This window comes from Nicotiana tomentosiformis, chromosome 9, assembly GCF_000390325.3.
Source record: "Nicotiana tomentosiformis chromosome 9, ASM39032v3, whole genome shotgun sequence".
Lineage (NCBI taxonomy): Eukaryota > Viridiplantae > Streptophyta > Magnoliopsida > Solanales > Solanaceae > Nicotiana > Nicotiana tomentosiformis.
This window is the reverse complement of record NC_090820.1, coordinates 79,639,072-79,654,733: the sequence shown is the minus strand read 5'-3', so window position 1 is coordinate 79,654,733 and position 15,662 is coordinate 79,639,072.

Genomic DNA, 15,662 nt, shown 5'->3' with positions numbered 1-15,662 from the left:
CTCCACCCTTAGACAACTAATGCACGTAAAATAGGTTCTCACATTGAGCGTTGGACAGTTTCAACATTGAAGCCAATTAAAAATCATTAAGCCCTATGGACATGGTTTCTATGTCACCTCGGATTCAAACACGTATGCATAACATTACTGCTTTTAGTGGCTAAGGCGAGGAAACAGTAAGCCATTTGCTGTTAACGCTAGTTTTAGATACCAGTTTTAGAAAGGAGTGATAGGCATGATATCTAATAGTGGCATAGCTAACAAATGAGAAAAGTTCTGGAAACCCAACCTTGACAAGGGGATAAATTATACTATGCGAGGACAATATCCTATAGGCAGGATCTCTAGTGATTGACAATCGAACCATGATTTTATAATGCATTACCTCTGTGAACAGGTTATCTAGGCGGAGCAATAACGATAATAGTAGCTAATTGATTATTTAATGTCCTATAGACATGCTTTCTAGGTGAAAATCAACAGAACATAAGCTAGTGGAATCTTATAGGCATGGCATCTAATGAACATGAAGCAGTTATGCAAATTGAAAGAATGTTTATTTCCTGTAGACATGCTGTCTAGTAACACACAGTAGTAGTAATGGGAATAAATACAGTACTTAAGCTTTGATAGTAGACAAGTTGTGTGAGTGTGTTATTTTCCTAATGGCATGATTTCTACCAGTGCACATGGAAATTAAATGGGATATATACAGCAAGTTTGATAACAAGTAGACCATACAAACCCTATAGGCATGCTTTCTATCCTTTCATGCAAACATTAGAGTACACCCATTTTCCGATTTCACTAACACCCCCAATTGTTTATTACACAATTATTACAGACCCAATGATGAATGTAATTACAACATATTATACAAGTAATAGATTGATCAGCATCGCCTGGGCCCAAAACGAGATACCCAATATTGCCTGGGCCTTCAACAAACGCTTTATTCACAAATAGCATACCCAGATCCCAACAGGGGACTATATTTATCAGCATTGCCCATAAACCATAGTGGAACTCAAACCAAACCAAAACCGCCACAGATTGATCATATGACCCAAACATTGAATCACACATAAATCCTAGTAGGTAGAATGAGGAAAGAACTGAGTGTCAGACACAACTAAGGTCTCAGTAGTAAAGGGAGTGTCCAAAGGACCCCAAATCCTAGTGTGTCAAAGGGACCCCGAGCAGTGCTCACACTAGGGAGGTCAATAGAGAAAGTCTTAGTGGCCTTGGCTTTCAGTGGACCAGGATTGGTAGATTCAAAGTAGTATAGGCAACAAATGAGAGTGAGAGAACAGTGGTTAAGGGACAGAATTTGGAGAGATGCACTTGTATTTTTCGAAAGCAGACATAGCAAAGGTGCCCAAAACACAGAACATGTTAGTTAAGAGGGTCAACCAGACTTAGAGGCAGGTTTCTATTACAGGTTTAACACTTAGCAAGAAGTAACATATTGGCAGAAAATACATTGAGAGAGTTAGAGGGGAATCAAGTTTTCTGAGACTACAAGATTAGCATACAAAAGTGCATAATACCAAACGAGTCTAAGTAAAGCACTAACTTAAAGGGTTTAAAGCCTAGGGGTTCAAATCATGCTGAATATCCATCACAACACCAGAAAGCAGACATGCCAATTTATCACTAAGACAAACAGTCTCAAACAATGTAAGGAAACACAGATTAAGATAGCCATTCTAAAGGTCCCAAATAATTGCTAAGGATATAGAATCAAGAAAAACAAAGACATGCTCAGTGACACAATGGCAGGGGAGTAAGTCATAGTTAATAACACATTACAGATGTGAGGCAGCCATTGCAAGAATTCAAAGTAGAGTAGGAAAGCAAATTCATGTAAAACAGTAATGTAGACATTCAGGTACCAATACATTAGGCTAAATGAACTTAAGAGGGTATAAATTATTCAAGGGAAGCATATTCAAATAACATCTCTCAAAAACTGGAGATTTTAAGTAAAAGGCCAAATGCTAAAGAGGTTCAAATTAGAATACGAGTGCAATGCTAGTACAGTTACACATAGAGATGGTCTAAGAGCATATTTAGGTCATGAAATTCAGAGGCATAAATATGCAGGGCATGGATACAGAAGAATGAAACCGTAAAGCCAAGAGGCTTACTAGTTATCAGTTGAATAAACAAACAATAAGAAAGAACAAATTCCACAGTGCTCTGGATATCAACAAAGAGCAAGAACCCAGATTCTTAGTACGTCAGAGTTCCCAATGGCTTCAAATGAACCCCGGGCAGTACTCGCACCAAAACAAGTTGCAAATCGAATCCCGATGGCCTTGGCTTTCAGCCGGCCAAGAATCAAGAGTATAGAACAAGAGAATAATAGAACAATAGAGTAATAGCTTCGATTTTAGTGAATCCGGGTGATTAAAAAAAGTCTTTTTCAAAGAGGAACGGGGAGGGGTTTATGTAGTAGTAGGAATCAAGTGAACAAATAAGGAAAGCAATCAATCATACATAAATATGGAAAGAAAGTACCTCATTCTATCAGTAATGGAACGAGTAAAAGGAAAAGTATAAAATTCTAAACCCTAATTTGATAGAAATCAAGGAATCGACTAATGGTTTTGGTGAATCGGCTTCATATCGCCTTGCCATGAATGTATATAGACAGAATACCATCTAGATCTTTAAGATTGAAGACGATTTTCACATGATTCAAGCCTGGTACTTTTCAAAAATAGGCAAGTACTAAGTGATACCAAAAATAGTATAAGTAACACAGAGATGGAGCATATACAGAAGGCAAATTGTGGAGAGATTCCATATTAGAATTGGAGTTGGGAGATTTAGAAGAGGCAACTTCAACGGTTTGAGAGGAGAAGAGATAAAAGATGGGGGGAAACTGGGCGGCGGTATTTAGGGAAATAGGGATTAGGGTTAGAGGGTTGGGTAATTAAAAGGGGTAAGTTTATAGGGGTCGTTGATCATTTAAGATCAACGACCAAGACCGGATAGGGAATGGGCGGGTCAAGTGAACAGGTCTCTGGCCGGGTTAAATTAGAGGGTTATTTGATTGGCCTGCTGAGGTGAATGGGCTAAGTATTTGGGCCACAATTGGTCCGAAAATTAGCCTAAACATTGTGCCAGTTTTTAAATAGGAGATTACAAGAGAAATGATTTAATAAAATAGGTAAATAAATATATAAAAAATACTATTTATGCAAATTAATACTTTAAAACAATAGTAGAAAATTATAAAAAATGTAAGATATTATTCTGACCTTGAATAAGATGACAAATGCAATAAAACATGCAAATATGGGCTATTATTGTAAAATTGTGCAAACAGCTAAAAATACTATTTTAATTATATAAAATGAAGTAAAAGTATTTGAAACATGTATTAAAGGTGAAAATAATAATTTTAGATAATTAAGGAATCACAAAATAATTTGAAGGAGTAATTAATAAATATTCAAGTAATTTAAATGCAAGAAAATCGATTCTAAAGTTCTAAAAACTATGGAAAATTATAGAAAATTCTTGTATAGATTTTGTAAACTAAATAATGATGCAATATGATGTTTTGAAAGGTATATATACTATTTGAGAAAATATGAGGACAAAATTGGGTATTAACAGTGTTAGGCGTCGTCGCGGCTCCAGTGGGAGTTGGGTCGTGACACCCTGCACTACTATTTCTTTAACTAAAACAATGAATACATATTGGTTTTGGCTGATTCTATTTTAATCTAAGGTTTTTCGGCCCTAAATTTATATTTTTCACTTTCAATAGGAGCATATCATTAAAGTTGTTTGGTTGAAATTTTTAATAAAAATGCTTGTTTTTGAAAAATCATTTACCCCATATGTATGTGATTTTGTCAATCTATTGCTCTTTAATTTTTTAAGGTTAAAATCATACGTACTCCTACTTTTTGCTATATATCATCCACTTTTCATAAAGAAAAATTATTTTGTTCTTTAGATTGTTAAGCTTTTCCTCTCTATAACTTCCCCTTTTCATGTTAAGTGTCAAGATTGACTTGTATCATAAACGCTTGAATTTATTTTCCATTAATATAATAATATTATATGTTTACCCTAAAAATTGAGTAACAATTAAACTTATATAGTGGTTTTGAGGATATGCGATTTAAATCAGTACAAATTGATAAACAACGAATTAAATAGATATATTGGACAATAAAACAAATAAAATCGGTCTGCAAACAATGCCTCATCCTCAATTCGAGATAATCTCGAGGTTAGTTAATAAGAACAGTAGAGGATGGAACAAACAGTGATGAACAATAAGTAAAACACAGAAAGCAGCGTATATGTCTCTTTTTATCAGTGAATAATGAAAATCCGACTTACAAGTGAATGAGATCCCTCTTTATATAATAGAGGAATCCTAAATAAGGTACAACTCTAATAACGGAAGTAGATCCCATTATTGGCACCAATAACCGCTTTGATTTGATTTGTTCCGGAATTTTCTTGGCGTGATCTACGACCAATTACTGATATATCGCCATTCCGTTATTACGCCTTACTCGAAGTCAGTCATGCTTGATCTCGATTGTTGTAGGCCTCGATCTCAATGAACACTTCGATCTCCAGGCTTGGTATTCTATCTTCGAGCTCGAGCCCGATCTATTATGAGGTTACCCTTGAGGCAACTCCCATGCCAATGAAATCGGGTATGCCCGATTTAGACCATATATAGATAGTCCCCTCATTTTTTGGAGTGTAATGAGAAGAAATGAATTCGAGACTTTGATTTAATACCTCGATCAATTATGACGTCAACATCGTGATGTATGCGACAGAAGCGATTGAAGCATCGCATCTGCGCAGTTCCCAAGGTCATTAATTAACGCCAGTTGATGGTCGTCCACCAATGCTTTCAAACCATCAAAGTGGCTATTATAAATAGACCACCTTCATAATCTATTCAAACTTTACTTTCAAACTTCTTCTAATCTTCAAAAGCTCTTCTATTCTCTTCAAGTTCATCAACTTTGCCGGTTTCTGTTTGCCAATCTCTTATTAAAACACAAATTCCGCCTTCTTATTCCTTAAACCTCATATAGCAATGGCACAAACATCAAAGACCGTTCCTTAAGAAGAACATGCCTCCTCATTGCCGCCGGCTGGTGACAAAACACCATTGGAGCCACGTATCGAGGAGTGCATCCCTGGGCCATATGAACTTACTTCCGACTTTAAAGTTGAAAACCCTCTTCGGTTCCTGGCCGATGCGAGCCCATGTCTAGATACATCTATTCGATATCCGAAGGCAATATCGAGCAGGTGAAAAAAGACTTCCACTGGGAGAATAAAGAGGTGGTGATTCCTACCCCCGAGGAGGACATCACCACTCATGTGAAAGGGTTCTTAAGTGTGTATACTTACCCTTTCACACTGGGTTCTGTCGATCCTGTCATATTCGACTTCTACCGCCAATACCGGGTAAACCTAGGCCATATCTACCCCTCTTTTTGGCGCATTGTCATTTTTCTCAGATTCTTCTCGAGCAAGGTTGAGGGGATGTCTTTCACCCTAGATCATCTCATTAGGCTATACAACCCCCGTCTTTATCGGGGCGGACTGATAAGGCTTCAGCACCGGGCCACAAAGGTGATATTCTCGAGCATAGATGAGGACAAGGACCAAGGATGGATGGGCCGGATTGTCCGAGTCAGGACCTCCGACTTAATCCCCGCCGAGAAGATGCCATTCCCCGAGAAATGGAACATGAAGCGTAAGTAGAACCTCACCGATAACGTTTGATTACTTGTTATGTTTCCTTTACCTCTTCTCATCTATATTCTTATTTATGGTGCAGCTTCCACCTGGTTTCCTGGTGCAGTCCCGAACCTTGCAGGTTGGGTTCGACAATTGGTTTCCACCTCTTCATATATTGAGTGCTCGTGGCGCGATTTGGCCAAAGGTCGATGGAAGGCCAAAAAGCATGGTATGTTCCTTTGTCTGTGTTTGTTTCATTCCTGTGAAATACTTCTTTTTAACTTTATTTCTTCTCATACAGGCCTTGGAGATAATGTCGTCATGAGGCCGCCTCCCCCCGGGGAAGAGGAGGTCCCGAAGCCGACCAAATACAAGAAAAGGAGAAGGGCCTCGCCTCCAGATACCCCAAAGCCCAGGAAAAGAAGGGCTCGAAAGTCGAAGACTGATCCCGCTATTCTGTCTACCAATGTAGTTCAAACGCTACGAGATAAAGACGAGGAGGGAGAAGGTGCTGACTGCCTGCTGGTGGCTCGGAAGAGGGAAGGCATCAAAGTTTCAAGAACTGCTGAGCCGGTGATAGTCGAGGAGGTTCAGCCGCACACCGAGGTGATCTCGGAGGAAGGTCCGAGCAGAGTCCCTGAGTCATCGGTTTTTAAGGTCCGAGTGGTTGTGCCCGAAGGGTCTAGTCAAAGAGAAGAGAATGCCTCAAGTGACTCACTCGGGGCAATTAACATCGATGATTCTCCACCCGGCCCCACATTCTCTGAGGGGCAGTTTCGGGATGCCTGGTCCATGGGGTCCCCCGATTTGGGGACGGCCCCCAAAGGGGATGATATATTTCGCGGCTGCTTCGCGGGGGTCGATGATATTCACGACCTGGACGTATTACTCATTTTTTATGAGGCACACCGGCTTCTGAACCAAGTGAGTTTTAGCCCATGTTACCATTCTTGCGTTTGTTCTTATTTCTCTAAGTCTGATTTCCTTCCTTTTCGTACAAGCTACGTTGCTCCATCGAGAAGCGTCCTCCAAATACCGAGCTGAGTTAGCCCAATGTGAGGCTGATCTCAAAAGGCTTACAGAGGAGAGAGACGCCCTCAAACTCCTCTATGTGCAAAAGGAAGAGGAGATGATGAGTATTTGAGCCGAGCTGACAAAAGCTCATCAAGATCAGACCGAGCTCATTCAACGGGTAATGTAAATTTTTGGAGCTTGTTATGTATTAACTTGATATTGGCGACTAACACTTTGATCCTGCAGGTTCAGCAGAAGGCCGAATTGGTTGAGCAGCTTCGTAAGGAGGCCATGATGAAAGAGGCAGAGACTTTGGGGTGGAAGTAGAACATGGACCGTCTCGCCTCGGAGAAAGATGTAGTTCGGTCCCAACTATCTTCGGTAGAGAGTCAACTCCAAAGTGTGAAGGTGGAGAACTTGGCTCGAGCCTAGAAGGTTGAAAAGCTCGAGACTCGGTTGGCCGCTGAGCTTACAATGGCCACATCCGAGGCAGAGGCACTCGTTGCCTCCTACCGAGCCGACGCTGAAGCTGCTAACACTCAGGAAAAGGAAATTTTTGACGCTGCTGAGGTTAGATTGTCCCGTGTTGCGGAGTATGCTAGGCTCCAGTCTCGGAGAGAGACTCTTGAGGAGGTACATGCTCGTGGCTTCGACCTCACAGATGATATCAAGAGTGCGAAGGTTTTGGAGGATGAGGTCGGAGTTTTTTTTTCCGATAATGAAGACTCTGGGAGTGGATCCGAGAATGGAGGAGATGAAGATGAAGCTCCCGAAGATGTGGCTCCCGAGGCAGACTAGGCATTTAGAATTTTTTTTTAAGACCATGTGTCGTCTTTGTAAATACTTTGCATATATGAAAGATTCCTTTTCTTTCTGTTTCGTCTCCGATTTGTGATTTATGATAAATTCTGCTTTGCCTTTGCCTTGTGAAAACTTTGTTGCAATCGGGTTGTTGTAGCTTCCATAATCGAGTGAGCAATAACTCGAACTCAGAGTAGAACAAACCCTTAGGTTTTTTAGTTAAGCGAGGGAGAGTCCTCGAGCTCATCAATATGTTCGGGATTTTGATTTTGGATGGCTTGATCGAAGCCGTATTTGTACTGGTTTTATAGCCGAGTTCGAGTAAGTTTCAAACTCACAGTAACAGACCCCTTAAGGTTTTATATCAAATAATGATGAATCCTCGAGCTATATTCAACTCAGTTTTATTTGAGCTCGGAATAGTGAAACCCTTAGGTCCGAATTGAGTGAGAACAAAATCTCGGACTCTAAGTGTATTGGCCCTTAGGCTCTTTAGATTGGGCCGATATGGCCTCTAAAAGATGGCTATTTTTTCCCTTTTTCGGCTTAAAAGACTTAGTAAAATATTTCTTTATGCCTTAACACGTATTCTTTACCCATTGGGATTTTTGAGGGCTTGATGTCGATTAAAAGCCCTTTGCTTTTTGTGCCTTAGCACGTTTGTGTTAAGATAATTTGTTACCTCTTAAGGTTTTTCGAGGGCTGATTTCATCTAAGCCCTTTTGATTACTTTTCGAGGGTAGCCTTTTTAATCGGTTTTTCAAAGAATTTGAAGGCCTATTTTTATTGCGGGATTCGGACGTCTCCGAGCTGCCTTAATTTGGCCGTAGCCTTTGGGTATGCCTCTTGGGCTTATTTCCCAATAACACTTCGAACTTGTTCGAAGTGTTAGTCCCCGAGAGTGATGTCCGTGGCCTACAGATCGAGGGGTACCTCTTTGAGGTCTTATGAATTTGAGTTTAGATTAATCGAATATGTCGATCGTCGACGATAGTCCCCGAGTGTACGAGGTATATTTGCACCTGGCCCTTGAGCCATTTCTCAAAAAATCATAAGTATGGAGCTTGTATAGTAGAAAATTTTCTTTGAGATACAAGATGTTTGATATAGAAAGAATACTTCTTTGTATAATATATACATGCGTACATGTTTTGCCATCTAGGCTCGACTAATCTATACGGACACGGTTCATTTGAGGGTATGGCCCATTACAAAGTTTCTCTATCGTGACCCTTTGACACGATGTATTTTCCTCGAAAGTGTAACATCCGAGGGTGATGCCCCCAGTATTCGAGGTTGATTCTAAAGAAGCCTTGGATACTGTTGAATTGTCCTCAGGTGGCACATAATTGTTGCCTCATTAAAAATCTCGCCGGAAAAACCCACTTGTGACAAAAATCAATCTAAGGGAAAAAGAGAGCAATGCATGCTTTAAAACCTGAGGTCTCGATATCTTCGATCGAACACCTACAGTGAGTTAGTGTCGAATATATAAATTAAAAAAAGGGATAAAGTCATACCTTAGCAATAATACCGTTTGAGAAGCGATATGTTCCAATTATTTAGCAGTTGTTCGCCGTCCATCGTGCCGAGCTTATAAGATCCCTTTCCGACGATGTCAAGGACATGGCAGGGTCCCTCCCAATTTGGACCGAGCTTCCCTTCTTTAGGATCTCGAGTGTTGATGGTGACTTTCCTCAAGACTAAGTCCCCGACTCTGAAGTGGCAAAGGTTGGTTCTCCTATTGTAGTATCTTTCGATTCGTTGCTTTTGTGCAGCCATTCGAACAAGTACGGCTTCTCATTTTTCATCCAATAATTCGAGGCTAGTATTCGTAGCCTCGTGATTTGACTCTTCTGTTATATGTTAAAACCTGGCACTGGGTTCCCCGACTTTGACTGGAATCAAGGTTTCAGAGCCATATACTAAGGAGAACAGGGTTGCCCCCGTACTGGACTTTGATGTTGTTCGACATGCCCAAAGAACTTCAGGTAGAATTTCTCTCCATTTCCCTTTAGCGTCGTTCAACCTTTTCTTTAGGTTTTGAATGATAGTCTTGTTCATCAATTCGGCCTATTCGTTCCCACTAGGGTGATACAACATTGATAATATTCTTTTTATTTTGTGGTATTCGAGGAATTTCATAACTTTGCTGCCGATTCTTTTCCATTGTCACACACTATTTCGGCGGGTATCCCAAATCGACATACGATGTGATCCCAGATGAAGTCTATAACCTCTTTCTCTCTCACTTTCTCGAATGCATGTGCTTCAACCCATTTAGAGAAATAATCAGTCATAAATAAAATGAACTTAGCTTTACCTGGGGCCGATGGCAGAGGGCCAATGATATCCATTCCCTACTTCATGAATGGCCATGGGGATAGGACTGAATAAAGTTGTTCTCCGGGCTGATGGATCATCAGTGCAAACCTTTGACATTTATCACATTTTTGAATAAACTCCTTAGTGCCTTTTTCCATGCTATCATAGTAGTATCCCGCTCTAATGTTTTGTGAATCAGTGATTCGACGCCGGAGTGGTTCCCACAAGTGCCTTCATGGACCTCTCGTAGAACATAATCGGTGTCTCCTAGTCCTAAGCATACTGCGAATGGTCCATCAAATGTCCTTCTGTATAATGTTCCATCTTCAGCCAATGTGAATTGAGCAGCTTTGGTTTGTAGGGTCCTCGACTCTTTATGGTCCGATGGGAGATTTTTGTTCTTCGAGTATTCAATATATTTATTCCTCCAATCCCAGGTTAAGCTTGTAGAGTTTATCTCGGCATGACCTTCCTCGATTACGGATCTCGAGAGTTGAACGACAGTCCCCGAGCTGATCTCATCTTCCTCGACCGATGACCCCAAATTTGCAAGTACATCGACCTCACTGTTTTGTTCCTGAGGTACATGCTGTAAAGTCCATTCCTTAAAATGGTGCAAAGTTACCTGTAGTTTGTCCAAATACCTTTTCATTCTATCCTCTCGAACTTCAAAGGTTTTGTTTACTTAGTTCACCACCAGTAAAGAGTCACACTTGGCTTCAATGACTTCTGCTCCCAATATTTTAGCTAGCTCGAGACCTGCAATCATGGCCTCGTACTCGACCTCATTGTTAGTCAACCTAGAAGTTTTGATAGATTGCCTAATAGTGCTACCCGTGGGCGGCTTCAAAATGTTGCCTAGCCTAGACCCATTCACATTCGAAGCACCGTCTATGAAGAGGGTCCATACCCCCGATGATGTACCCGATTTTAACAAGAGTTCCTTTTTAACTTTGGGTACGAGAGTTGGCGTGAAATCGGCCACGAAGTCCACTAAAATTTGAGACTTGATGTTCGTATGTGTTGATATTCGATATCGTACCCACTGAGTTCGACAGCCCATTTGGCCAATCGACCTGATAGTTCGGGCTTATGCAAAATATTACGAAGTGGGTAAGTGGTTATTACGCACATGGGGTGACATTGAAAGTATGGTCTTAACTTTCTAGAGGCGCTTATCAGTGCAAGTGCCTATTTCTCCAAGTGTGGATATCTAGTTTCTGCTTCTCCTAAGGTTCGACTTACATAATAAATGGGAAATTACGTATCTTGCTCTTCTCGAACTAGGACACCACTTACCGCGATATCCGATACTGCCAAGTACAAGTAAAGTTTCTCATCTTCCTTTGGAGTGTGAAGCACCGGTGGGCTCGATAGGTATTGCTTTAATTCCTCTAATGCCTGTTGGCATTCCGAGGTCCAAGTGAAAACATTCTTCTTTTTGAGTAGAGAGAAAAATCTGTGACTTCGATCCAACGACCTAGAAATGAATTGGCCTAAGGCAGCTATCCATCCAGTTAGCCTCTGCACGGCTTTTACACTGTCCACGATGGTGATGCCTTCGATAGCCTTGATTTTATCTGGGTTGATCTCGATCCCCCGATTCGATATCATGAAGCCAAGGAACTTGCCCGAACCGACCCCGTAAGCACATTTCTCGGGGTTGGGCTTCATGTTGTATTTCCTTAAAATCTCGAACGTTTCCTGCAAATGAGCCAAATGGTTCTCTGCGCACAGGGACTTAACTAGCATGTCATCAATATAACTTTCATTAATTTACCTATTTGTTCTTCGAACATTTTATTTACTAGGCGTTGGTAAGTATCTCCTGCATTTTTTAGCCCAAAGGGCATTACATTATAACAATATGTTCCATACTTGGTGATAAATGAAGTCTTTTCTCGGTCCTCTAGGTTCATTTGGATTTGATTGTACCAGGAATAGGCATCAAGAAAAGTACGGATCTCGTGGCCGGTCGTGGCATCGATCATACGATCGATGTTAGGCAGTGGAAAAGAATCTTTGGGGCACGCCTTGTTTAAATCTTTTTAATCTACACACATTCTAACTTTGTTCCCTTTATTAGGGACTACAACTACATTGGCTAACCATCGGGATATTTCACCTCCCGAATGGACCCTATTTTGAGAAGTTTAGTTACCTCGTCCTTTATGAATGCGTGCTTTACCTCGGATTGGGGTCTTCTCTTTTGATTCACCGGTTTGAACCTAGGGTCCAGGCGTAGATGATGCGTCGTTATCTCCAGTGGGCTCCCTGTCATGTCTAAATGGGACCAAGCAAAACAAGTTATGTTATCAATAAGAAATTGAATAAGCTTTTTCCCGAGTTTGGGGGTTAATCCCGTTCCCATGTATACCTTTCGCTCGGGCGGGTACTCGATCAATATAACCTGTTCCAGCTCTTCGACCGTTGATTAGGTGGAGTCAGAATCTTCGGGAACAATAAAGATTCGAGGGGTCAGAAAATCCTCATCTTCTTCTTCTATCTCCTGCTTCCCCAATTCGGTTGAGGCTGGTGGCTGTGATTGCTATTTGACTTCCTGTTTATCTTTGATGCTCAACCTTTCCGAGGTTGATAGTGTCGATATTGGTGTTACCTCATCGACCGCAAACATTTCCTTTATCGCATGCTACTCCCCGTATACTATTTATACATCGTCCGACGTCAGGAATTTCATCATTTGGTGGAGAGTCGAAGGGACTGCTCTCATATTGTGGATTTAAGGCCTTCCGAGCAGGGCATTGTACCTCATGTCGCCCTCGATTACGTGGAACTTGGTATCTTGAATGGTTCTAGCCACGTTCACCGGTAGAATAATCTCCCCTTTTGTTGTTTCACTGGCCATATTTAAGCCGTTTAAGACCCGAGCTGCGGGCACGATTTGATTTTGTAGGCCGAGCTGCTCCACGTCCCTCGATCAGATGATATTCGCCGAGCAGCCTGGATCCACTAAAACACGCTTAACTTGAACTTTATTTAATAAGATAGAAATTACCAGAGCGTTGTTGTGGGGCTGAGAAATGCCTTCTGCTTCTTCGTTGTTGAATGATAAAGTGCCTTCGGGCACATAATCTCGGGTTCATTTTTCCCTAGTGTTTGATACCTTAGTGTGTTTGAATATGGGTCCCTGTGGAATGTCGACCCTACCGACGATCATATGAATGACATGTTTGGGTTCCTTATGTTCATTTTTCCTGTTGGAGTCCCTTTCTCTGAAATGATTCTTGGCTCGATCGTTGAGGAACTCTCGAAGGTGGCCCTCGTTGAATAGACAGGATACCTCCTCCTTTAATTTCCTGCAATCCTCGGTCTTGTGACCATGCGTGCCATGATACTTGCACATCAAATTTGGGTTTCTTTGGGAAGGATCAGTTTGTATGGGTCTAGGCCAGCTAGTATCTTTGATCCTTCTGATTGCCGATACAATGCCCAATGCATCGATGCTAAGGTTATATTCCGATAACTGAGGTGCCTCTGTGGGATCGGCATACTTGCCAAAATAACTTTTTCTCATAAGTCCCCGAGAATTTTGTCCTCGATCACTTTTTCGATCGTTCCAGGCGGAATTGCATCCTGAACAATTATTCCTTCGATCTGCAGTATATTCTTGATATGGTCTCTGTTCGACCTTGGCTCCATGTCGACGTCCCTTTGGTTTTTAACTGCCAACCTGTTTGGATGTACTGAACCGGAATGGGCTCTTAATAGGTCATCCTCGACCTTGATCTTCGATTGATATCGATTGTGCACATCTGCCCAAGTTACAGCTGGATACTCGATCAAATTTTGTTTCAACTGACGTGATGCTATCGAACATTGCTCGTTCAGCCCTTGCGTGAAAGCTTGAACGGCCCAATCATCTGTGACCGGTGGCAACTCCATGTGTTCCATTTGAAATCGCGACACGAACTCCCTCAAATATTTCATTATCCCTTTGTCTTACCTTGAAAAGATCTGATTTTCTCGTTGCGGCCTTTATGACCCCGACGTGTGCCTTTACGAAAGAATCTGCTAACATGGCAAATGAGTCGATGGAATTTGATGGTAGATTGTGATACCAAATCATTGCTCCCTTCGAAAGGGTCTCTCCGAATTTTTTCAACAGTACAGATTCGATTTCATCATCTTCTAAATCGTTATCCTTGATGGTGCATGTATATGAAGTAATATGCTCATTGGGATCGGTGGTCCCATTATATTTGGGTATGTCTAGCATACGAAACTTCGTTTGAATAGGCTTCGGAGCCGCACTTGGAGGAAACGACTTTTGTACAAACTTCTTCGAATCCATCACTTTCAAGATTGGTTGTGCCCCCCATATTTGATTAACTCGAGAGTTGTATGTCTCCATTTTTTTATCGTTGACTTCGATTCTCTTCTCCCCTGATTCAATTCTTTTGGTGAGCTCCTCGAGCATTTTCATTACCGCAGGATCAGTCCCCGATTCGTTACCATTCGACCTTTCCAGTACTGGCTCGGTACGACGAGTAATTTCCGGCTCGACCCTATTCGGATCTCTATGTTGATTTTGTAACTGAGTAATAGCGGCTTGCTAAGCCTGAAGCATCTCAAATATCACTTGGAGACTGACTCCTTTGTCTCATTTTCCCTGTGTTCCTCGGCCACTAGATCGTCCTTCTCTGCGTACACTCCCATCGAGATCTGCGCCCCGCGTTTAGAGCAACGTGTGAACTGACATCGACTGGGTTAGCAACCGGTGCTCCCTCGAGATTAGCCTGTTGCACCTCGACTTCTGGAGCAATCACATTTTCGTTTTCACCGTGGAATCTGAGGCCATTGTCACCGTGTGTGGATGCATTTTGTGAGTTTGACATGTTTTAACCTGAAAGCAAAGATACTAGACAAGAACAAGCGTAAAATAGTGTGTTTTACCAGAATCAGTACTGAACTATCACTGTTATCCTTAGCCCCACGGTGGGTGCCAAACTGTTTATCCTAAAAATTGAGTAATAATTAAACTTATATTATGATTTAAAGGATATGTGATTTAAACCAGTACCAATTAAATAGATAAATTGGACAATAAAATAAATCAAACCTGTTTGCAAACAATGCCTCGACCTCGATTCGAGATAGTCTCGAGTTTAGTTAATAAGAACAATAGAGGATGGAACAAACAACGATGAATAGTAAGTAAAACAAAGAAAACAGCGTATGTGTCTCTTCTTATCAATGAATAATGAAAATTCACCTTACATGTGAATGGGATCCCTCTTTATATAATAGAGGAATCCTAAATAAGGTACAACTTTAATAACGGAAGTAGATCCCATGATTGCCACTAATAACCGCTTTGATTTGATTTGTTCCGAAATTTTCGCCGTGATCTTCGACCGGTTACTGATATCTCGCCATTCCGTTATTACGCTTTACTCGAAGTCAGTCATGCTTGATCTCGATTGTTGCTGGCCTCGATCTCAATGAACACTTCGATCTCCAGGCTTGATGTTCTATCTTCGAGATCGAGCCCGATCTATTATGAGGTTATATTCGAAGCAACACCCCTGCCAACGAAATTGGGTATGCCCGATTTCAACCGTATACAATACATAACAAAATAAAAAGGTTTTCTACGTCAAGAAGAAGGTAAAAAGACAAGAGAACTATCCTCCAAAAGTTTTGAGCGAAGAAGAGAATAAAATAAAGATAAAAATACGAAGAACTCGCGCAACAAAAATTATGATCAAGTATCAAAGGTAAGAGAAGCAATATTGCACCGTTTTCTTATAGTATTAAAA